At 34.6% G+C, this 25,212-nt stretch overlaps 1 long non-coding RNA gene across 1 annotated transcript in view; it reads right to left on the bottom strand.

The window, feature by feature from the left end:
- Positions 1 to 10,138, bottom strand: part of LOC120886751 (uncharacterized) — a 94,384-nt gene extending 84,246 nt beyond the window's left edge. The window contains exons 1-3 of the long non-coding RNA XR_013438618.1: positions 10,104 to 10,138; positions 7,494 to 7,741; positions 901 to 979 (exon numbers count right to left, since the gene is read on the bottom strand). This is a non-coding gene — a long non-coding RNA (uncharacterized LOC120886751). The remainder of the gene's footprint in view (positions 1 to 900; positions 980 to 7,493; positions 7,742 to 10,103) is intronic.
- Between the last annotated feature and the right edge of the window lie 15,074 nt (positions 10,139 to 25,212).

The raw sequence follows: 25,212 nt of genomic DNA, 5'->3' as shown, positions 1-25,212 counted from the left end.
TTTTACTCTTTCTTTATTATAGAATAACATTGTGATTAAGGGAAAATTTGTGATGTAAGTAAGAGAGAAATAAACTAAAGGAAAAGATAAAATAATACAATATTAAAACTTATCTTGTGAATATAACTTTATGACTATGGGATATACTAAGATGTCTTAAAGTTGATCTGGAAAGTAGGTGCCAAATAAGAATAAGATAGTATAACACAGCTGACATGAGAAAAGGATCTGGAGACAGATGAGTCAGGTTTAAAATCATCCTATTCCTTTTTTGCACAGCTTGAGGTCAAATTCAGACCCAGATCAAAGGAGCAGGAATAGTATCTGCCTCTTGAGATGTGAAAACTGAATAAAGCACTGAAACATGTTAGCTTGTAGACTATTACTAGTTAGTAATAATCACTAACTGCTGTTTTAATGTATCATTCACATGGATTGTAGGATGCTTCTTTATTTTACATAACAATGAAGCAATACTACTGACAAACTACGGCACAAATATTTTCTATCACTTAGACTTTTAGCTAGTTATTAATGAAAAAATATTTCAACATATATGAAAAGTTGTCTCATATCAATGCATGAGAAGACAGTGGAATGAATCTGACATAGCTTTCCCATGTACATATATAAATACACCATAGTGAATCTCACCATAGTGTATGTCCACAAAAAAGAGGTCCTAATTAGAACAAAATATATTCCATGCTTGTATAATTATATTAAAATAGAATGGAATGACATGTATAACTACAAAGAACCAATAAAGAAACAGAGAAGGAAAGTAGAAACAAAGTGTGGGGACAAGTGCGTGGACTGCTGCATACATGGCATATGTTAAGGGTACCTGAGTGGCAGGCCACTCCCCTCATGCTAGGCGTGTGAGCACAAACTGCTTACCCCATAAGCACAGCCCTTGGCATGAGGCCATGTGTTGGAGTCCCGGAGCTTGCTCCACAGCTTACTCCTTGATTGGTCGCTGCAAGGAGATTTAGCAAGAAATTGTATTGGTGGCTGCCTACAATCTGCCTAGCTACTGCCCAAGTATATATACATGGTAACTATGCAATAAAATCAGACCTGCTTCCTGCTTGGTCTCAGGAGGTCTTGATTAGGGATTCCCAAACCACACTCTCCTCTACCCTGTTCTGTGGACCTCCTTGATGGACAAGAGAGCACATGCAGTGTTCTGTGGACCTCCTTGATGGACAAGAGAGCACATGCAGCAAAGTACATTTTAAAAAGTATTCTAAACCCAGATGCCCTTCAATAGATGAATGGATAAAAAAAATGTGGCATTTATACACTATGGAATATTATGCAGCACTAAAAAATGACAAAATCATGGAATTTGCAGGGAAATGGATGGCACTAGAGCAGATTATGCTTAGTGAAGCTAGCCAATCCCTAAAAAACAAATACCAAATGTCTTCTTTGATATAATGAGAGCAACTATGAACAGAGTAGGGAGGAAGAGCAGGAAAAAAAAAGATTAACTTTAAACAGAGACATGAGATAGGAGGGAAAGGGAGAGAAGGGAAATTGCATGGAAATGAAGGGAGACCCTCATTGCTATACAAAATTACATATAAGAGGTTGTGAGGGGAATGGGAAAATAAACAAGGAGAGAAATGAATTACAGTAGATGGGGTAGAGAGAGAAGATGGGAGGGGAGAGGAGGGGGGATAGTAGGGAATAGGAAAGGTAGCAGAATACAACAGTTACTAATAGGGCATTATGTAAAAATGTGGATGTGTAACCGATGTGATTCTGCAATCTGCATTTGGGGTAAAAATTGGGAGTTCATAACCCACTTCAATCTAATGTATGAAATATGATATGTCAAGAACTTTGTAATGTTGTGAACAACCAATAAAAAAAATTAAAAAAAATAAAATAAATTTAAAATGAAAAAAAAATAAAAAGTATTCTAAACTTTCTTCCATTCAGAGAAAACTCTCTTGAACCATTTTCATCAAATATTATACAAGATTTCTCCCCATCATCATCCTCTGTGCTAACATGAGTATCTGGTAGAATAGCATTTCTTACGAAAGTCCCACACTGTTCCTCATGAGATCATCTTTCCAAGCCACTAACAGCCTCTCTTCTAGTGTTGATGTCAGTGTACCATTATTAGGTATCAATAGATAGTTTTTAGACCAACTTTATGTGTGTACATATGGTCAATAGTGTTTTTACACTATCAATTTTAAGATGCGTTTCTGTTTTAAAGATTTATATAAGACTATCAAATTATTATTAATGGAATAGTCTATTTTTCTATGTGACTGCCCCATTTCACAAATAAAATCACGGTGGCTCATCTGCTGTGTTTTTGGTCTATTATTAAGGAAATCTGTTTAAATATTGTATTATATAAGCTGACCAACTCCACTTATTCTATACCTAGCTATTAGAGCAATTTGTGGAATATTGTAATTACTATTTATATGCTATAGTGAACTCCCATAATTATATGTTGTGTTCCTGTCTATTTGAATATTGGTGTAACTTACTTATACCAGAAGCAAGGCATAGTCAACTGTGATACAATTTCCAGTTCTCTGCCTTCTCCCAGTTCCTCATTTTGGTCTATTCAGATATCTACCTTATACAACCACTCCCTAGTGACAAAATCCCTCTAGGACAGTTAGAGAAAGCACTTGATTTGCCCCACTGACCCACCCTTCTCCTGTAAACTGTACAGATACAGGCAGTTACTGCAGTCACAGTGTGAACTGCTGGAAGCCTTATTACTTGTAGAAATTAGAATTCCCCAAAGGAAGCCTGTTGGGTAGTACCCTGAACCCCAATAAGGCTTTGGTTCTCAGATATCCCTCCTCCCTCCCCATCCCCCTGCACCAGCTACTTTTCTCTATGCCTTTGGACCTGTAGGGTATACTGCACTCTTCTCTCTGGGACCTCTAAGTGATACAATGCTGCTGTTATATCATGTGTTTTATTGAATTGCCTTCTGTGTCTCACTTGACAATATCCCTGAACACACCTGTCACTATGTTCTGTTAGAGAGTGGATATGTTGGTTTGAATAAATGAACAGATACAAGTCAAATAAGAGTCACAAGGGAGTTTTCCAGTATGAACTAGTTTCCTGCAAGAGGAACAATTTCTTACTGATCATATGTTGAAGGCATGAAGCTAGCCACCAGAATAAAGAAGTATCTCATGAAAGGCACATATAGATATGGCACATATAGTGTCCACTAAAACAAACAAACAAACAAACAAACAAAAAACCTAAAAAATATATATTTAAAATTATACCTTAAAAATAGCTTGAGTTTATTCAAAGACAAATCCCAAGACCAATTACAAATAAATAATACAAGGAGAAATAATTTTATAAGCTATGGTTTAAAACTCCATTGAGAAATAAGGCAGAAATGGTAAAGTGCTCTTTCAAAGTGTGCACCAGAATGCAGGCTTTCTAAACACTTAGAAAAAAATTATAATGAGAATTTCTGCTCTACTCTTGAAGCTGCATTCCAAATTTAAGCATCTAATTTTTTTTTCTTCCCCATTCATCTTTCCAGTCAAATGGATGTTGCTCCTATATAATACATCCACTTCTGCATTGGCTGATCACTTAATGATCAGCCAATGCAGAATTGGATGTTTATGGTTTCATAAAATGTGTTGTTATGCCCACTTGCTACTGTGGACTTTGGACACTTATAAATTGGTTTTGTGTTTTGTTTTGTTTTGGGTACTGGGAATTAAAACCAGGAGTGCTTAGCCATTGAGCTGTATCACCAGAACTTTTTATTTTTTTATTTTGAGGTAGGATCCTGCTAAATTGCTGAGGCTGGCCTCTCTAAGTTTCTGAAGCTGTCCTTCAACTTGCAATTCTCCTGCCTTAGCCTCCCAAGTCGATTGGATTACAGGTGTGTGCCACCATATCTGGTGGGCACTTATAAATTAGATGGACTTTTGTATGTTCATTAATGAGCATTTTGAATGAGAAGAAATTCAATTTATGATTTAAGATTTTGACCGAAATGTGCATCTATTAATCCAGTATCAGGAAGGCTGAATAAAGTTAAGAACATGTCTGATCTCAAATACATGACCCATGAATTTATTGGATATCCTCATCTATTTGAATGAGTATGGAGATAGGGTATTGGTTTCTTGACTCATGATGTGATCTGACTTTGGGATGTTTGCAATGGCACCTTTCTGGTGGCCAGATCAGCCTCTGTGAAGTCTGCTAATATAGTAGGCTGTTGAAAATGACACCTTCCATGCTATCAGAAAGTAGTGTTTGGAGACTTGATGCTCCTTATTATATCTTTTGTGCCTGTGACATCATGTTAGTATTGTTTTGTGTTTATCACCTGTACTCTCTTAACTCTGAGCACTCAGCTCATTGACCTCAATTTGTCACTTTGAGATGGGTCATTATTTGTCTGGATCTATATGTGGCCTTTATAAAAGGTGGGGGCAGTGCCTGGAAAAACATTAAATCACAGCATACATCATTATAGATTATAATGTAAACATTGAAATTAAGAAGTAGAGAGGATTGACAAGCCAATATCTATTATAGGAACTCCAGTTAAGATGAAATACACAGAATAAAATTCTGTGGGTTCATGTGGATTTTGAGTATGTATGTCCCTTCTCAAAGAGTAAAGTGTGAGCTTAGAGGGTTGAGAATGTTTCTTAAATTACAAATGTCCAAAATAAAAGTACATACATATCTGCTATCCTGATCTCAAATGTGAGAAATGTGGTCTAGGTCAGCTGTGTCGCTCACTCCAGATCTCCATGAACAGAAGCTGATTTTTGCAATGAAGTTATGCTGAAGAATGGAGAATATGCCCCAATATTACAGAATATAAAATAAAGAATGCTAACTATGGATATCCATGATGTGCAGGGTATAGTCCCGCTGGTTTGAGTATGTGGAGCCAGTGGGCAGACTTCCCTGCTGTGGAGTCTTTGTTTATTCAGCACATGTGCAGTCATCATTTATGTTGTATCCATTTCTTAGATCACTGAGTGGGGGCTGAAGATATGTTCCATCCTTTAAAGTTTTTTTTTTTTTTTGCTTTGAACTGAGATTTCTTCACCTGTGTACAAAACATTCCAAAAAACTGACTGCCTTTACTGGACAAAAATCTTTTATCTAAATGGTCAGTTATGTCCATAACTAAGGATTAGACTAAACCACCATGATAACATTTTTGGTTTATTGAATGTAGTCTACCACCAGGACAATACTTTTGCAATGGTGTTTAGGTGTGGCAATGGGTAACATAATTCCAGAATGTGAATGATAACATAACTACATGGTCCCAAAAAGAATTCTTGATGGAGTCTACAGAACAAAAATTATTGGAGGGATTTTTCAAATAATTAAAGGTACAGTTAGTAGTCTTTCAAAAACTTAAAGAAGGAAGCCCTGTGTTAAGGAAATACTCTGCTAAATGAAAAAAAAAGATTATTTATGGTTACTATCACTGACAGTTCTCAACCAAGGTGCTATACTTTGGATCTTAATTTTATCTCCCAAAGACCTATGTGTTCTATGTGTTAAGGGCTATTTTAAGCAGTTTTTTTTTACTGCTATCACCAAAAGATCTGATCTGAAGAATTAGAAGAGGAAAAGTTTATTTGGGGGCTCCTGATTTCAGAGGTCTCAATCCATAGATGGCTGTCTCCATTTCTCAGGGCCCAAAGTGCAGCAAGATATCATGGTGGAAGACTGTGGTGGAGGAAAGCAGCTTGGAACATGGTATCAGGTAGTAGAGAGAAAGAGAGCTCCACTCAACAGAGACAAAGTATAAACTCCAAAGTCATGCATCCAACCACCCATCTCTACCAGTCACACCCCACTGGCCTACAGTTGCCACACTATCAATTGATTAATCCAGTTAATTCCTATCTGTGAATCAGTGCACGGGGTAAGTTTAAAGATATCATAACCCAATCATTTCACCTCTAAACCCTCTTGTATTGTCTCACATATGAGGTTTTGGGGGACACTTCCCATCTCAGCTAAAACGTTTTAGTTTTAGTCAGCTTTTTAGCTTCTGTGACCAAAAGACCTGCCAGGAACAATTAGAGAAGGAAAAGCTTATTTGGGGGCTCATGGTGTCAGAGATCTCAGTCCATAAACAACAGGCTCCATTACTCAAGGCCTGAGGTGAGGTAGAACACCATGGTAGGAGAATGTGGTGAAGGAAAGTGACCCAGGACAAGGCCACTAAGAATCAGAATGAGAGCTCTGCCCAACAAACAAAAGTTATGCCCCCAATAACCCTCCTACTTCAGTCACACCCTACTTGCCTACAGTTACCACCAAATTAATCAACAGATTAATGCACTGATTAGGTTAAGGTTCTTAAAATCCAATCTTTTCACCTCTTGCATTGTCTATCTTGCATTGTCTCACACATGAGCTTTTTGGGGATACCGCATATCTAAACCGTAACAAGGACTTTATCCTTAGCCCAGGTGGTAAGTAGAAACTTTAAAAGGTGAGGCCTAGTGGGAGGTTTTGTTTACTGAAGGTGTACCCTTGCAGGGGATTCTAGGGTTCCAGTTTCTTCCTCTTTTTTATTTTCATGTTGTGGCTATGAGGAGAAGAGCTTTGCTCCACCACATGCTCCTGTCCTGATGTGCTGCCACACCACAGGCCCAAAAGCAGTGAGGTGAAACTATTACAAATTGAAACCTCCAAAAATGTAAGCCAAAATAACCTTTTTCTCTTTAAAAGTTGATAATCTCGGGTATTTTATTGAAGTAATGGAAAACTGACTAAAACACATGGCTTCCCCAAATCATATTTCCTCAAAATGCTTTAGAGGGATCCTTCAGATCTCTTTCAGACAATGTCTGAAAACAATGCTTTGAGAGATGTGAGGCAAAGGGAGTTTTCTTTGAAGAACTGGTCTCTGACACACAAAATTTGACTATTAATGGGATATATGATGGGAGAAAAGAAAGAGCAGGAGGGTTCCTGCAGTTTTGAGGGTATTTACATGAAGCAGGTGCACCTGTGTTTAATAATCACGGAAGCTACTCTGATATTCTCTCTCTATGTGAACATTCAGGTCCTGAGGCATAAGGATTTGTGTGTGGGGGTGTGGGTGTGTCTGTGTTTGGGAATGGGGTTGCATCAAATTAATACCTTATAAAACAATATTATTTTGAGATAATTTCAGATTTATAGTTTCAAGGTGATATAGTTTCATGTACATTCAGCTTCCTATAATCTGTACACCTTATATAACCACAGTATATTAATAAAAACTGAAATGACAGTGGTACAAAACTCTTAAACTGAACTAAGAAATTTCTTCTCATTTTAACAGTTTTTCACTAATGCTATTTCTTTTTTCTATTTGAGGATCCGAATCAGAATCCCATATTAGATTTACTGTCAGGTGTATTAATTATTTGTTATTGCCTAACAAATTGTCACATAGCTTATCGGTTCAAACCTTCACATAGATTACTCACAATTTCTCTAGTCTGGAACGCAGATGTAGAACATGGCCAAGGCTGAGGTCTGAATTGAAGGCTCTGCTGGGAAAAAATCCCCTTCCAAGATGATGTGGTTGTCATTAGGATTCAGTTCTGTGCCCAAGTCAAGATGATTTCAGGGCTGGGGATGTGGCTCAAGCAGTAGTGCGCTCGCCTGGCATGCGTGCGGCCTGGGTTCGATCCTCAGCACCACATACCAAGAAAGATGTTGTGTCCGCCGAGAACTAAAAAAAATAAATATTAAAAAAAATTCTCTCAGTTTCTCTTTTTTAAAAAAAGATGATTTCACTAGAAAATGATTAAAAATTTTAAATAATAATACCATTAATTTACAAATGTTTTTGGGTAAAAGAACCTCCCCAAAAAGGAGGATAACTCATTCTGAGGCCAGTTTATTTCTGATACCCAAGTCATAAAAAGATATTATGAGAAAATAAAATTACAGATCAACAAAGACGGAGGCATTAGATTAGAAACTTTGTAACTACTAGAAAAAAAATGTGTAGGATCAACACTTCAACATAGAGATCCAGGCAATGGCTTCCTCAATAGGATTCCTAAGGCTCTGGAAATATTAATTTAATGACATGAGATGGCATCAAATTAAAAAGCTCTGCACAGCAAAAGAAACAACTAAAAGCATGAAGAGAAAACCTATGAAATGGGTGAAAAATAATTATTATCTAATCTTATGACAAAGCATTAATGTCGAGAATATATAAAGTATGCAAAAGACTTACCACCAAATATCTAAATAATCCAATCAATAAATGGGCAGATGAATTAGACAAACCTTCTCTACAGAAGAAATAAAAATGGCTAACAAATATGTGAAAAAAATGTTCAACATTGTTAGCAATCAGGGAAATGCAAATCAAAATTATACTGAGGTTTCATCTCACTCTAGTTGGAATACCAGGTATCAATAATAGAAAGAAAGAAAGAAAGAAAGAAAGAAAGAAAGAAAGAAAGAAAGAAAGAAAGAAAGAAAGAAAGAAAATAAATGCTAGAGAAACTAAGGGGAAAAGAAAGACTTTGCATTGTTGGTGGGATTGAAAATTAGTACAACCACTATGGAAATCAGTATGAAGTTTTCTTTAAATGTCATTTGCTGGAAAATGGATGGAACTTGAGGGTGTTATGTTAACCAAAATAAGCCAAAGTAAGAAAGTCAAGGTTCTATATTTTCTCTCACATGTGGAACTAGAGAGAGAGAGAAAAAGAAAATAGTGGTGTTGGAGGGGTAGGGATATCCCAAAAATAGAAGAGAGACCAGTAAAGTAGAGGAAGAGACAAGGGGAGGGAGAAGAAGAGGGAAAGAGGTGGTACTGGGGAACAAAATTGGCAGGAATATATTGTTATTGTTTGCACATGCAAACATGTAACAGAAAATCCCACTGTTAATGATGAACCAATGAAAAATTTTATAAAAGAAAAATATGCACCAATATGACTTTTTAATATACAGGCAAAAATATTCAAGGAAATATTAATAACCCAAACCCAGCAAAATATAAAAAATTAGTATATAGTATGACAAAGGGAAAGTGATTCAAGTATGCAGGTTTGGCTTAACATACAAAAATGATTGATGTAACATACTATTTAATAGAATAAAGGGCAAAATTGCATGATTTTTCTCAAAAGATGCAGAGAAAATATTTGATAAACCCAACCCTCATTTTTTATTAAAAAAATTCAACAAATTTGGCACAGAAAAAAACTTTCTGAATCCAAAAAGGGCATTCAAAACACTCACATAACATCATAAGTTTGTCTTGAAAACTTCAGTACTTTCCCCAAGATGAGAAATTAGACAGACAAAGATATCCATTGTGGCTACTGCCACTCAATCTTGTCTTGGAAGAAGTCATCAGGGATACTACAGAGGAAAAGTAACCACAAGGCATCTTATATTTCTTATTCAACTTTTCCATATGGAAAGCAAGCCAAAAGACATACATAATCTTGTAGATAGAAAAATCCTGAGGAATCTACAAAACATGATTGGAACTAAAAATGAATTCTGCACAATTGAAATACATACAATCTCTATAATTTTTTTCTACACAAAATTATTTAACAATCAAAAATGAAACTCAAAAAATTTAAAATAATATCAGGTAGCACACTTGTGTTCCCAGCTAATTGGGAGGGTGAAGAAGGAAGATCACTTGAACACACAAATGTGAAACCATTCTGAGCAACATATCAAGAATCTGTGTCAAAATAATAAATAAAAGTAGACATAAATAAAATAGCATCAAAATAAAAAATAGGAATACATTTAACAAGATAAGTGTAAGATATGTACACTAAAAGCTTTAAAAAGGTAATAAACAAGACGTAAATAAATTAAAAAATGTCCCAGGTTCATTGATCAGAAGACTTAATATGGTTAAATAAGCCAATATATTTGAAAGGATTTTAGAAATTCAGTGCAATCCCTAGTAAAATCCCATCTGTATTCTTTTGTAGTAATGAACAAGGTGATTCTAAAATTCATGTGGAAATGAAAGAAATACAGTATAGCCCAAACAATCTTAAAATATAAAAACAAAGTTGAAATACTCAACTCATACTTACTGCAAAGTAATATCAATATAAACATCATGGTACCTGTAAAAGACATCTAGATTAGTGGAACAGCCTTCAGTGTCCAAAAGTTAATTTTTATATATACAGTCAACTGATTTTACATTTTGTCCAAAATATTCAATAAAGAAAATATTTTTGAAAAATGTTAGAACAAGTGGATTTCACATATAAATTGGACTCCTCTTCCACACTGCATACATAGAAGACTGAAAACAAATCATTTATCCAAAGGTAAGAGCTAAAATTGGAAAACCTGTGGAAAAGAACATATGAATCAATCTTTATAGACTTAGTTGAAAAAATGGTTTCTATAATGTGAAACTAAAGGCACAAATGACAGAATAAAAATAGATATTTCAAACTTAATATGAATTAAACATAATATTCCATCAAAAGTGAAAAGATAACTCAAAAAATGGGATTACATATTTGGAAACTACACAGGAAAAGAATTTATTGCCCAGAATATATAAAATTTCTTATAACTCTTAAAACAAAAAAGTGAATATCCTAATCAAAATTAATAAATTATTTCAGTAGATTTTTCTTTAAAGAAGCTATATAATATCCAAGAAACACCTTAAATAGCTCAACATTTTTTCATCTTAGAGAAATTAAATAACTATGAGATATGTGTTACAAATCTAATGGGCATATCGATGAGCCAAAAAGAAGTTGGAAAAAGCAAAAACTGTGATTCCATTTAATTGACACTGTAGGAAATATAGAGATAGTAAAGATATCAGTGATTATTAGAGTTTTGGGTGAGAGAATGTTTAAATGAGTGAAATAGGATTTCTCTGAGGCAGTGAGATTTTGTATGATACTGTAATCAAAGACACATGATTCTTCTTTTGAAATACTACAGAATTTTATACCACAAGGAATATGCCTAAATGAATATAAATGAAAAAAAATAATGGTTTGGTGATCCCAAGAGCTATGAGGACAAAGCAATATAACTCTATTAGAAATATATGAAATGACCTTCCTGAAAGGAGTGAGGGAAATACGAACTGATCCAGGTAACTTAGGAAATAAGTTAATTTAGTTGGCTAAGGTTGTTTCCCATGGAGGTATGTGTTACCAATTCGGAAGCCACTATGCATGCATTTTTGGACTGAATGATCAAATAAATGGAGCCAAATTGCTGGAGAGTATTAGTTTAGGGGAATAAGTAAATTCCTGTGGAGTAGATAGATCATGTGGTGCTGGAGAAGAGTAGGTGTTCATGTTTAATTAAATATAAAGACATAGAGACTGTTATGGTTTAGATATGAGGTGTCCCCAAAAGTTCACGTATGAGACAATGCAAGAAAGTTTAGAGTTGGAATGACTGGGTTATGAAACCCTTAACCTAATCAGTGCATTAATCCACTGAGGGATAAACTGAGTGGTGACTGTGAACAAGTAGGGTGTGACTGGAGGAAGTGTGTTGATGGGGACATGCCTTTGGGGGTTTATATTTTGTTCATGAGCAGAACTCTCTCCTTTTGCTTCCTGTTGGCACACTCTTCCACCATGATATTCTGCCTCCCCTCAGGCCTCTGGGAATGGAGTCATCAGTATACGAATTAAGACCTCTCACCCTGTGAGCCCCAAATAAATTTTTCCTCCTCTAATTGTCCTTGTCAGGTCTTTTGGTCACAGCAGTGAAAAAGCACATGCATAGACATATTTATAGACATGTGTACATATGAGAGTTAGCATACAATATATTACTTTATGAGCTGACAAGGCTTAGAGTCAAGAGAGAAGAACCTTGGTGCCCAGATTTTATATTCTAATAACATCCTCCAACAAAATCAGTTAGGATTCAGTGAATAAATGAAGAGTCCTAGGCTTGGGCAGGTAATAAATACAAGTAGCCTGGAGCATCTTGTAGTGTTAGAAAGTTCAAAACACTTAAACATTGATTGCATATTTTAGAAAAGAAGAAGAGCTATATGTAATTTCCACCTTTTGAAACTTAAAAAGAAGAGCCAATTAAATACAAAGTAAGCAGAAGAAAAGGTAAAATATTGTAAAGACAGCAAAACAATATAATAAATACAGCCATTGGATTATGCAAATGATATTGACGACTTAACAGTCTCCATAACATAGAAGTATCTACAATTAAAATAAACTAAACAACAACAGCAACAGCAAAAACACCCAGACTGAATCTTTCCTTGAGAAGATGCAGAGGTGACTCCCCCATTAAATGAGAAAATATTCTTTAGGAATAATTAGCTAAAGGCATACTAACATGTGGTATTTTCCTTTGTTTCCTATGACAAATACTTCAAACATGAATAATCTAACAAAAAGAAATGTAGGTAGCTAAGGTTCATACATATTGAACATAGGTGGGGTATGCCATGCAATAGAAGAATGTCAAAATGCATGTTAGGGTGTGAGACGCACGGGAAAGTCATGAGGAGTGTACGAGACTATCACAGAAAACATAAAAGGACTTGAGGTGCAGACCTTTCAGGGTGTGTACCTATGCAGAAAACACCCCCCAAACCAAGCTCAGTCCCATGTCCCCACCTCCGGCTCCACTCACCCCCGCCCTGGCATCCCCCCACTCCCCCCACACAGCCCACCACCCGCGGTGCACACCCCCAGTATCCGCTGCCCCGCCTTGCCTTGTAGTACCGCTGGGTCTCTTCTCTGCGCAGCCTCAGACAAGACAGCTTCCCGTTAAGCTGTTCTCAGCCTCCGATGTATGGACACCAGGTGGCACTGTGAGCTGGCAACTCAGGATTTCTGATCCAGACTCACACATACCTATAATGTTTGGGGGATAGGAGTCTATACTCCAAGTAGGGTAGGGATCAGAGCCATGGAAAAAGGGAGGAGAACAAGAGCATCAAAGGCCCTGAAACTCCTAGTCTACCAGTCAGGCGGTTCTCTCTATCCCTCTCTACTCTGACTCTTCCCCAAACCCAACCCCTTCTCCCTCCTCATAATACTTAACTCCACTGGGCAGAGACCATTTTACTGGTTCTGTCTTCCTGTCAGGCAGACTTCATAGGCTGGGGTAATATTTCAAGGTACAAGATCCAGACATTAAAAATTCCACAGCACAGGATGCATTATTCTCTGAGCTGCTCCTCCTGCATCACTTCCTCACCCGGTGCCTCTCACCTGCTCAGTCCCCTTAGTTTAGACCGTCCTGTCCCTGCTGTGATTCAGATCCACTGGCCTCCCCTCATGTCCTGTCCTGGGTCTCACTGGACTGAAATCTCAGAGAATATGGAAACTGTTTATTGTACTTTGAGCACCACACAAGTAGTGAACAAAAAGCAAGAGACAGAAGATACCCTTCATTCTGCCCACTTTTCAATCTGAGGAAGACTTGAACAGTAACTTGTTTCTTTCACTTCTTTCTGTCCTCAAAGCAGGACATGTACCTTGACTTTCACTTCAGCCTTTTCTTTGGCCTCCCCATTCTCAAGCCGCCTTGAAGATCCTCTGATGGACCATTCTGCTTCTCATCTCATCTATACCTCATCTTTCCTTCTGGATAAATTTGCCCTCTTAGACCAAGTGAAATATTCTTGTCTTCCAATATTCAAACCTATTATTCTGTTTCCTTGGACAAATATCTTCAAATCTGTATTTGTTACCACATTTTGTTTGTATTATTTTGTGAATTTTTTTTCAAAAGTTATAACCATGTCTGCTAACCTTATAGAATCATGACATGGTTTTCATTGCCTTCACATGAACAAACATGTCCTGAAATTTCTATCATCCTCTGAGAGATGACTTGCATCAAAACTTGTACAATTTGTATTAATAAGAAATCACACAGATAATTATAGAACTAAGTGAAAACCTGAGTAAACCCTCTAGTTTCATTTGCTTCTGGTTACTTGCTCTTAGTTGACTTTAAAAGTAACTTTGAAGGTAACACAGCTGCACAATTTGACATAAATCTCCCAATAGTTTTGCTATAGATAACACCTCTGAGGTGTGGATAATGGTGATAACATTTGCCTAGGTTACTTTTCAGGGATTTGAAGGTCACTGTTGTTGAAATCACTGGCCCTTCACTTGAGCTCCTGCAGATATCCTATGAGTGATTTCTTTGAAGTTAGGAGGACAAAAATTGCCCTCAGATAATGCTAAGCCACCCACCATTTTCAGAACATGTGTCTTATGAAGAGCTATGAAGCTATGGAGAGAAGACAAAACCGTGCAGACCACGGTTTACTTCACCTCCAAGCATCATTCCCTTTGCCATAAAACACTTCTTTATTTAATAAATATGGCTAAACTCTCTCCTTGGGGGAGTCGGATTTAACACTTGCTCTTCTGTTCCCACATTTGGCTACCTCATGAATAGACTTTCTCTTTTGTAAAACTAATTGCTTCAGTGATTAGCATACTGGGCAGCAAGCAAAATTACCCTGGTTTGGTAATAATGGTATAGCCTCTTGTATTTAAAAATGTTTCTTTATCATTTCTGTTCATGACACAGAGGGTAATGTTAAGATATTCATACATCTGGATCAAAATATGATTCAGAAAAATCAGAATGCCAAGATATTTATGAAATAATTCATGAATTAATTTCAACATATGAAAAAAAATTATGACCTTATAATTGTAGAAAGATTTTTAAAAATAAGTATAAAATGAGGTTACTATGGGTATAATAGTTTGACAGTGATATTGTCTTTACTTTTAGATCTGTTTTAAATCTTTGTTTCATTGACGTACAGTCAAGACTTAGCCACTGTGCCTAGAGCAATTCTGACTTTCTCCTTCCTGTTACAAATGCCAGTGCCATTGTCTGTCTTTTTAATTTAATTCACATTGATCCTCATTCGCCTTAATGTTTCAAACTAGACTCCTATAGCCAGAGGTATAGTAATGATTGAATTATTGCAGGAGGAAGGCACCTAGAATTTTGAAAAATCTAATAAGGATTGAACATGTCTTGTCATATGGAAAACTAAACAAAAGGACAAAGTATACAAATTGGTGGTTGCAAGACACTGCTTATCAAAATAGTAAAGGGCATCCAATAAGAGTTGAGAGATGTGAAACAATCATGGAAGCCCTAATTTGCTCTAATTTACAGCTTCAACAAGATGTCTAGGCTCTGGTGGGGCAAGGTTCTTAGCAGAATTTCCAAGTTATGGTGAATATGCTGAGAGCCTGGAAGAAATAGTTGGCCCAACTTCTAGAATAGCATTCTTTAGAATGCTCAGAATTGGAACTCTTAAGATTGTCAAAACACCCTGAAGTGCTTTGCATTACTAACCGGAGGAGAGGGGAATCACTTGAAAGGATTAGCTATCTTTCATACTTACGTATCACTTTGTAAAACTCATCATCTCCTCAGCCAGATTGAAAAACTTTAAGATTCAAAGCACATTTGAGAGAAAACAAAGAAAGTTTTCTTTCAGCAATGGAGAACGATCCTTGATGAAATGCAGTCTCCTGGATCCATTAAGTGATATTACAGGAAAAATGTGAAATAATGAGGCTGTTCCATGTAATGTCTCATCCCAAGGCTTAATATTTATTGGCATACAAAAATGTACAGCACAAAATAATTCGGAGTCCACAATATCTGGTATCTGACTTACAGTTATTATGCATGCAAAGAAAGATACAAATGTGACCTATAATTAGAAATATTTTAATCATTTAAGACTGAATGAGAAGTTGTACAGATGTTAGGATGAACATTTAGAACAATTACTATGACTGTTTTCATATATTGAAAAGGATTTTTTAAATCATTTCACTCCATACATTGAAAAATTAAAAGATGTGATATATGTGTGTGTGTGTGTGTGTGTGTGTGTGTGTGTGTGTGAGAGAGAGAGAGAGAGAGAGAGATATGTATCACACACATATATATATAAAGACCCAAACTAAACTTTTAGGGAGGAAAACTACAATGCAAGTGATGTTTACAAGTACACCGAATAGAATTTACTGAAGATTATATAACAAAATTAGAAGCTGCATTGGCTTTTCAATCAGGTCTGCAGATGCCCAGGATAGCATTGCTGCCTTCATTTCCTATCTGTCTCTTTATTAGTTTGAATTATATTCCTGCTCAGCTGTGCATGTAGATGGCTAGTATAAGTTTTATTAGTCCTAAATTTACCTAACATATTTCAAGCCTCTTAAGGCTGAGTACACCAAGATAAGAGTAAGTTATTTTCAAGATTTTTCAAGGATATTCAACTGACAGCTTTTACAACATCTTGACTCCTGAAGTGGCTCCCTAGAAGTCTTCCCTAGAAGTCTTCCGGTTCTTGTCCTTCACCTTCCAGGAATAGCGGAGATTTGTGGGCATAACATTCTAAAATGAAACATCCCTCCTAAAGACAATCAATTGTGTCCTGGGAACAGAATTATCCCCTCAGGGATCACAGCTCTGATAAACATCCTGCCAAACAAATGAAAATTGCTCCTCAAGCGATAAGGACTCCTCCTCACAGAACCAGAATTGAGATAATGATCAACCAGACCACAAGTTGACCTAGACTGTTAAAGTACACACATCTTTTGTTCTCTGCCCAATTCTTCCTTGTTTAAACCTAAAGGTTGTGCCAGTGTTTCAAAGACAGGACTGAGACAGTTGATCTTATTTACATTCTTAATATAGTGATACTGAAAGGTTTTTTTTTTTTTTCCTGATTTTCACTATTCCTTTTTCCTTCTGAATTTGGGGGTAAGTATCTGGGTTTGATTCTTTGAGATCCCCTCCCCCCCAAGTTAGTCCTCTAGCCTAGGACTCCACAGCTTGACTTTGTAAAAGACTGGTAGAGAAATTTTAATTTTATGCAAAATAAAATATAGAAGGAAAGATAATCAACAGAAATGAAAGTAGAATCAGTGAGCTATAGGACAGGTTCACAGGCCTAATATATGCGTAATTGGAGTAAAAATTTGATAAAAAATATAAACATACACATTCAGAAACTCATTGAATTTCAAACACAAGAAACATGAAGATATCTATAAAAAGCATATCATAATCAAGTTGTTCCAACCAGTACTTTAAAAAAGATAAAACATTGATATGGAATAATAGAAGAGAGACAACAGATCTCTCATTAGAAAGAGCACAAGCAAGACTACATTGTGGTAATATTGTTAAAGTACTTAAAAGCAAAAAGAGTTAATTTAGTACTCTATAAAAATATGAAATATTTTCAGAAACAAAGAAAATATAAGCTTTAATAACTTATCCTTTGTTAACCCTCATTACAAGAAATTTTAAATTTCAAGCAGAAGGAAAACAGTAACATATGCAAATTTAAATCCAAAAAAATGAATAAATGAAAAACAGAACAATCTATGATGACTATATATATAAAATATCTTTAGCATCTAATTTACTATTTAGACAATAATAATAATATTGTGATGTAAATTTACAAGCAAAAGTAAAACGCTGGAATATTTCACAAAAGTTAGGAAGGGTGGTTCTAGGGATTGAACCCAGGGGTGCTGTCCTATTGAGCTATATATCTAGCCCTTTAAAATTAAAAAAAATTGAGAAAGGGTCTTGCTAAGTTTCACAGGCTAGCATTGAACTTGCAATCCTCCTACCTTAGTCTTCTGAACAGCTGGGATTACAGGTGTGTGCCCCTGCATCCAGCTAGGGCCCTTATACATTATACAAAGTGGTAGGATATCATGAAGGTAGAATATGATAAATTAAACATGTACACAATAAATCATATATCAATTGGTAAAATAATAATAAGAATTATAGATAATAAGCTAGTAAGGAAGAGAAAATTGAATTATTAAAGCACTATATTATTTCTAAATAAGACATACAAAAAAGGAAAATGGATCAAATGATCATGTTGAGTGCAAAGTATTTAAATACACATACTCAAAGACTGTCAGAGTACACAAAAGAGCGAAAGCTTGAAGAAATACTCTTTCAAAATAAAGGTAAAACTTGGATAAAGATAGAAGGATAAATATATGACTTTATAACAAATATCAAATGGAAGTTTTAATGGTGATATCAATAAAAGTCAATACATATTTTACATAAAACAGTGAAATAACACTAAACAGTGAATATAAAGAAGTGTATTTGTTAAATATTTACCTATTTTTCAACCAGAAATAGGAAATATAATCCTTTAGCATCAAATGTCAGATATTTAAAATGTGTGAGGTAATAACTGATAGAATCTCAAGAAGAAATAGATAAATTCAAAAGTATAGTTGTAAATTCCAGTATCCTACACTCAATCTCTGATAGAATAATAAAGTATCAATTTACTTGAGAAATAACATATCAATAGACATAAATAATATATGGGCAACACTATTCATTATTTGATCCAATTTGTGCTTATAGATATGTATGCACCCTCCAACAGCAGTAGAATACTGTCTCTTTTCAAGTGACCGCCAAACATTAAACAAGATCAACCACATTCTAGAACAAAAACCCAGACTAAATTTGAAACATTCAAAGGAAACAAATGCAACACTTCATTCTAAATAAAATTTGTCAGCAAATAAGAACCATCCAAAGTCCAATGAGGGGAACATTCTCAATTTGGTAAATATGATAAATCTAAAACCCAAGTCCATACTTAGTAAAGACTGATGGTTTTGCCTTAGGACCGAAACAAGGGAAAGAGGAAGGGAGGGGGTAAAAGAAGGAATAGGAAGGGAGGAAAAGTGGGGGAGTGAGGAGGACCAGGTAGAGGGAGACTGACAGGGAGAAAAAAAGGAGGCTGAGAGGGAAGGAGGGAGGGAAAGAAAGAGGAGAGAGGGATAAAAGGAGGAAGGGTAAACAGGTAAGAAAAGAAGAAGTAAATGTACTTTTAGATGATATATCTATGTAGAGTATTTCAAGAAGCAATCAAACACTCCTATAAGTAATAAATGAATTTAGCTAGGTTACAAATATACAATTAATAAGGAATATGAATGTATATGTGCATGTACAGATTTTGTGGTGGGATGATAGAAAATGAGAAACTCAAAACACACCCCATGGACAATAAGAACAACAAAACATAGGAATAAATATAACAAAAATTTTACAGTATCCTTATGCTGAAAATTATAGATCAATAGCAAAAGAATAAGCACAAAAATTTCATGGCCACAGGAAAGTAGAAAGTCATACCTTGTTCATAGAAGACTTCACCTATCAAAAATATCAATCATTCACCAGTTTATGTATATGTGCAAAGAAATTCCTAATACAATCCTAGTAATTTCTGTGTAGACATTAACAGCATTATAAACTTTATATAAAAATGCAAATAAGCTAAAATAGCTAAAACAATTTTGAAAAAGAATAATGAAGTTGCCTCCAAATCACATTGCCTGATTTTAACATAAGTACAGAACTACAGTAGATAGATACTGTGGTATTGTGAAGACCACAGATAAATATCAATGCAACAGAACAGAATGTAGAAGTAGACCCAGACAATAATACCCAAAATATTTTTGACAAAGGTACAAGAGGGTTCAGTGGAAAATAAATGTGTCAGCTTTAGACCTAACACACACACAAAAGCACAAAAAGGACCTCAACCTACACTTTACACTTTATGCAAATATAAACTCAAATGGACCATCTATTTAAATTTAAAATGTAAAACTATAAAACTTCTATAAAATAAAATGAAGGAGAAAACCTGTTGACCTAAAGTTAGGAGAATATGTATTATATATGACTCCAAAAACACAATCTATCAAAGAAAAATATCAATAAACTAAACTTCAAAATTAAGAAATTTTGTTTTGTGAAAGATAGAAGAATGAAAATTCAAGGTGCATAATAACAAAAATATTTGCAAATTATATGTATTAGAAATAGTTCATATCCAGAAATTATAAAGAACTCCCTAAATAGTAAGAAATAAATTCTTCTTTTGAAAATGGGAAAGTGTGGACTGGAACTTTAGTTTAGTGGTAAAATGTTTGTTTCACAGCATGTGTGAGACCCTGAGGTCAATTCCATGCACCACCAATCAACAAACAAATAGAAAAGTCTTGCACAGAAATTATACCAGAGAGAAGACATGGATGGCACCTCACTGATATTTGGGAAATTCAAATTAAAGTCACCATGAATTATCATTATCTACATTGAAACAATACCAAAAGTTTTGGGAATATATACTGGCAATATATATTGGTGCAGTTACTCTGGAAAACCATCTAGCAGTTATAAAATTAAGAATATACTTCCATATGACCCAGCAATCTTATACTAGGACAGTTATCCTAAAGAAATGAAAAATTATGTTTACATAAAAACTTGGACATGAGTGTTCACAAAGTCTTATATATAATGATATACCCACACAATGGAATACTACTCAGTAATACAGAGCAATACACTATGGATATATGAAGCTAATCAGCTGGATTTCAAAACATCAAGATGAGTTTAAAAATAACCTCAAGAGATTACCTATATATGATTTCTTTGATATCATATTCTTTAAATTATAGAGTCATGGAGATCAAATCAGTAGAGGTCAGAAATATGAGTTTATAGGAGGGTATTACTAACACAGGGTAATGAGAGTTCTTCAGGGAGGATGGGGAGTGATGAAAAAGTTCTATATCCAGAATGTGATGGTTATTACACAAATATATAATTTTTAGAGCGTATCTAAAAGATTGTTGAAAATTGAAGAAGCTGTGTTGTTTAGTTAACAATATTGTACCATTGCCACTTCCCAGTTTTGATCAGGGTAATACAGTTATATGATATCATTTTGGGGATGGCTGAAACATATGTGAAAACTGTTTTCATGGTCTCTTAGGTGTGTCATTTTAAAACATAGTTTATGATTCTATAATGCTAAGCAGATTCCCAGCAAGAACTGGTATGTTTTTATGTGCTCAATTCCCTAGTGCTCTCATTCTCTCAAGTGCATTAAGCATATACTTTGAACAGGAAAATGTTTTTCCTCTTTAAGATATCAATTGACAACACAGCATTTAAAAAAATTAACACAGCCTTTTATACCAAATTTGAACTTTTGCTTTGGCAAAACTGAGGATTCCTGTTTTAACCTTGAGATTCTGCATCCAAATGAACATAACATTGATATTTAACTTTGTAGGCTGCCACTTCCCATTCATGAACACATTTAAGGATAACCCAGATAGGAATTATTCTGAGATATATCTGTTCTACACTAGCTGGGTACCAAGTTGGATATCAAGAGAAAACTACACTGTAATACTTTCAAAATTTATGCTTACAGTAAAGGAGATGTGATAAACAACAACAGAGAACAGTGAGACAGAATGTATCACAAAAGTCTCATATTAATGTTGTTTTATGCTTAAAATTCAATGTGGCTGTATGATATTGTATGGATTAACATCATAATCTGGTCACAAGTGAGACTATGACCTTAATAAATGTGCTCTCAGTTTTAATATTGCATCTACAAAATTTTGAAGTGCTTATATGTTTTGTTTTTATATCTAAGATAATAGTAAAAAACTTATGGGACTAATTATTAAGATAATACCTAAGAATTATTCAGTGTGTCAAAATTTGATCAAAACTTTTTCCCTAAATCATGACATACCACAGATAGTAACTGTTAACAGCCCTAATTCAATATAAAGTGATTTTATCTACAGTAAAATACTAGTCCCCTTTGGTAAATTCACAATTCAAATGGAAGATACATAAGTTAGACAAGAATATTTCACAACTATTTGATACATATAAATGACATCTGTCAAGAGATGAATTAATACTCCTCATAACTTTTCTCATCTCATCCTCCATAATCAGAGGAATAAGATGAACCTCATGGTTAGAGGCATCCTTTATATTAAGGATGGTATATATATATATATATATATATACATATATACACACATATATATAATATATATAATAAAGTATATATAAAAATATATACTATATAAAGTATATATAGTATATATTTATATATAAATATACATCATATATAAAAATATATATAATATATATAAAGTATATATATATATTATATAATATATAAAATCATCAAAGAACAGATAGGGGATTTTGTAAATATATTATAGTTTATTCTTAAAATAGATTATTGTACAAACATTGGAGATATATCATTGGTTTATGAATATTTCAACTTCCACAATTCAAGACTAGAAAACAACAAGACAGTGAGATGATATTTATTCTACACAATGGTGAAGAGGATGGTGTTGTAGAGAAAAGAGCAGGGGATAGTATTCTATAATTAATGCCTCTGTAACTTTTCAGTGTTCTCACCTCTGCAGTGGTATAATGATGATACATACTATATATTTTTTCTGAATATTATTTCTAACCAATTAAAGGTGTACTAATAACAATGCATAACAATGCCATCAGAATATATCTAGCTGAAATCAACAAGATTAATCATTGGTTTATATGCTACATAAACAAAACAAATACATTTATGTATGTATTTTGTAAGCATAGCTTTTATAAGGCAGACATCAAAATATGAATGAAGGTGGTGGTAACTGCAGGATTCAGAGTCTAAATAATGTTCTTTCGTTATATACTTTTGACTAGGTATGCTTTAAATTCATCAATAAAATTTCTTCCTTCAAAATAAGAACGTTAACATATCAAAATAATTACTGACATATAGTTCCGGCTATTTTCCACATAATTTTAGGGCTATGGAAATAGAGATAAACATTTTTTTACTCTCATTATAGGGAATTTAGTGTTACTAGGATTCTCCCTTGCTTCTGTTTAGCCCTTATCTTTGTTAATATTCTTCTATAAGAATTTTAAAATACAGAAATAAGAGGTAAAATGCAAATAACTTACAACACATAAGAAAGAAAACAGACCTAGACTTATTTTATGTGACTTGCCAGTAAATAAGTTTCTGCAATAAACACAAAAGCTTGAGGTAGGAGATGGCGCTGGAGGAAAAAAAGGTTGGGCTAAATCAGAAACAAAATCTTTTAGTGAAGGACATCTGCACAGAGAAGCAGTTGAAAAATAAAACCCATTGGTTGTTTTTTAACTTTTTAGTTGTAGATGAACACAATACCTTTATTTTTATGTAGTGCTGAGGAAGGAACCCAGTGCCCCACACATACCAGGCAAGTGCTCTACCACTGAGACACTACCCCAACCCCATTGGTTTTTTTGATACTAATCAAGTAACTTATGTCATTTTAAATCAAATTAAAATTTAACAAAATCCTGGGGGGGAAATTAAAAGGCTTTAATTTGAAGTTAAGTGTTATCCTGACAATATCCACAAGATTTTAAAGACAATGTGTAAATTTATGGGATATCTCCCTCCTGGAGATTTTTGAGTAAATGAAAACTTAGAGGGGTAAAAAAAAAAACAAAAAACAGAATCAGTACCGAAACATAAAATGACAATTAACGTTTACTTCACATTAAAGAAAATAAAAAATACAATCTAAATATTTGAAAAAATTCTAACAGAAGTAAAGTAGAATAAAAGGCACTAACACTAAAAATAAATAATAAAAATATCAGCAAGTTTATGGAAATTTTCATATATATAATTGATGAATATAAAAAATCGCCATACACAAAACACTTTTACGTTTTCCAGAAAAAAAAAATCAATCCTTTTATATGTCGGGGAAAAAAGAAAAGAAACAAACAAACAAACAGGGTCCACACTGCCAGGGTTCGGTAGCCGCGGGGATTTGAGAGCTATGATTTGTCACCGTCGCCGGGAAGCAAACTTCAGGGCAAACTCCTAGCGAGCGCCTTAAACTTGAACACGCAAGGTAGAAGTTGCCGAGACGGAAGCCGGGAAAGACAAAGGCACTACCCTTGTCCTTCGCACCAATGTCATTAGTGTGCTCAGAGAAACGGCCCTTCTGGGCCGCCATCCTTCTTGGAATTCACGTGACCTTCCCACTGCGCTCTGCGAGCTTGCCTGCCAGCCTGATCAAGACGCTTTTCCTGCGCCCGGTTTCTTCTCTGGCTAGCTGATGGCGGCGGTCCCGGTATACACCGGCCGGGTGCGGGAAAACAGCGGTTCACAGGGTGTTCACTCCAGGCTATTAAAAGTCAGGATTCAAACAGTTTGAGAAAGGCTCAGTCACTCAGAGCAGTATCAAATGTGTTGGACTTTTTTTTTTTTCAAAGAGTCTGTGTCAGGACAAAGCATTTCGGGTCTCATTGTTAAGAAAACGCTACAGTCTATGGATTCCGTTGCTACATTCTTACAGATCAATCCCGAAATTGTAAACCTTAAATGTTAAGGGAAGAGAGTCCAGAGTAGCCCATAACCTAATAAAATATCGAAACAAATTTTGTACAATCAAAAAAAAAAAAAAAAAAAAGACCCAAAGAATCAAATTATTTAAAATTGTGAAAAATGACACTGTCCTACATCTTTCAGGGGAATCTGATCTTATTTTTCACTCAATATATTTTCTACAGAATAAGAACTTGACAATAAAAATTGATACTCCAAAGTGGATGAGTAATTTGAAGATGTGGGATTTTTTTTTCAGGTCTTCATTCATAAAAGAACGTTAGATTCTCCCCCTTTTACTAGACATAAATACTGTATATTTTAAATTAAAATAGCAACGCATATTTTACTATTGGGAATAAGAAATCAAATATTTATGCTGTGTATAAACTACTAGTAATGTTTAAACATGATCTAGTAAAACTACAAATAAGATAGACAAATATTTGGAAAACATTTGCTATGTGTGCTGTGTGGTACTTCTCAGTTTAATAGCTATAATGGCCTAAAGTTGATAAGAAAAATAAATCAACCTAATTTAGAAATGCATTAAGTCATATGAACAGGCAGTATCCAAAGAAAAATAAATAAAAACAACAAACAGTAGATACAGAAAACAAACCAACCAAGAAAAACTAAGCAGATTACAGAAGCCATTTTAGCATGAATGGGGAAAAATATTCAAGCTTGAAAATTGCATATTTAACTTGTACTTACATCTTTTAAGTGGGATACATATTGCTGCAGTTTTTCTAGACTCTATTATTACTGATGTGTGATGTTTAAAGATTATTCCCTACTGCATTTTCTGCAAGGCTGGAAAATAAGAAATCAAGTAAATATTAATTTTC

Source organism: Ictidomys tridecemlineatus, chromosome 5 (genome assembly GCF_052094955.1).
Source record: "Ictidomys tridecemlineatus isolate mIctTri1 chromosome 5, mIctTri1.hap1, whole genome shotgun sequence".
Lineage (NCBI taxonomy): Eukaryota > Metazoa > Chordata > Mammalia > Rodentia > Sciuridae > Ictidomys > Ictidomys tridecemlineatus.
This window is presented reverse-complemented; position numbering and strand designations above follow the sequence as displayed.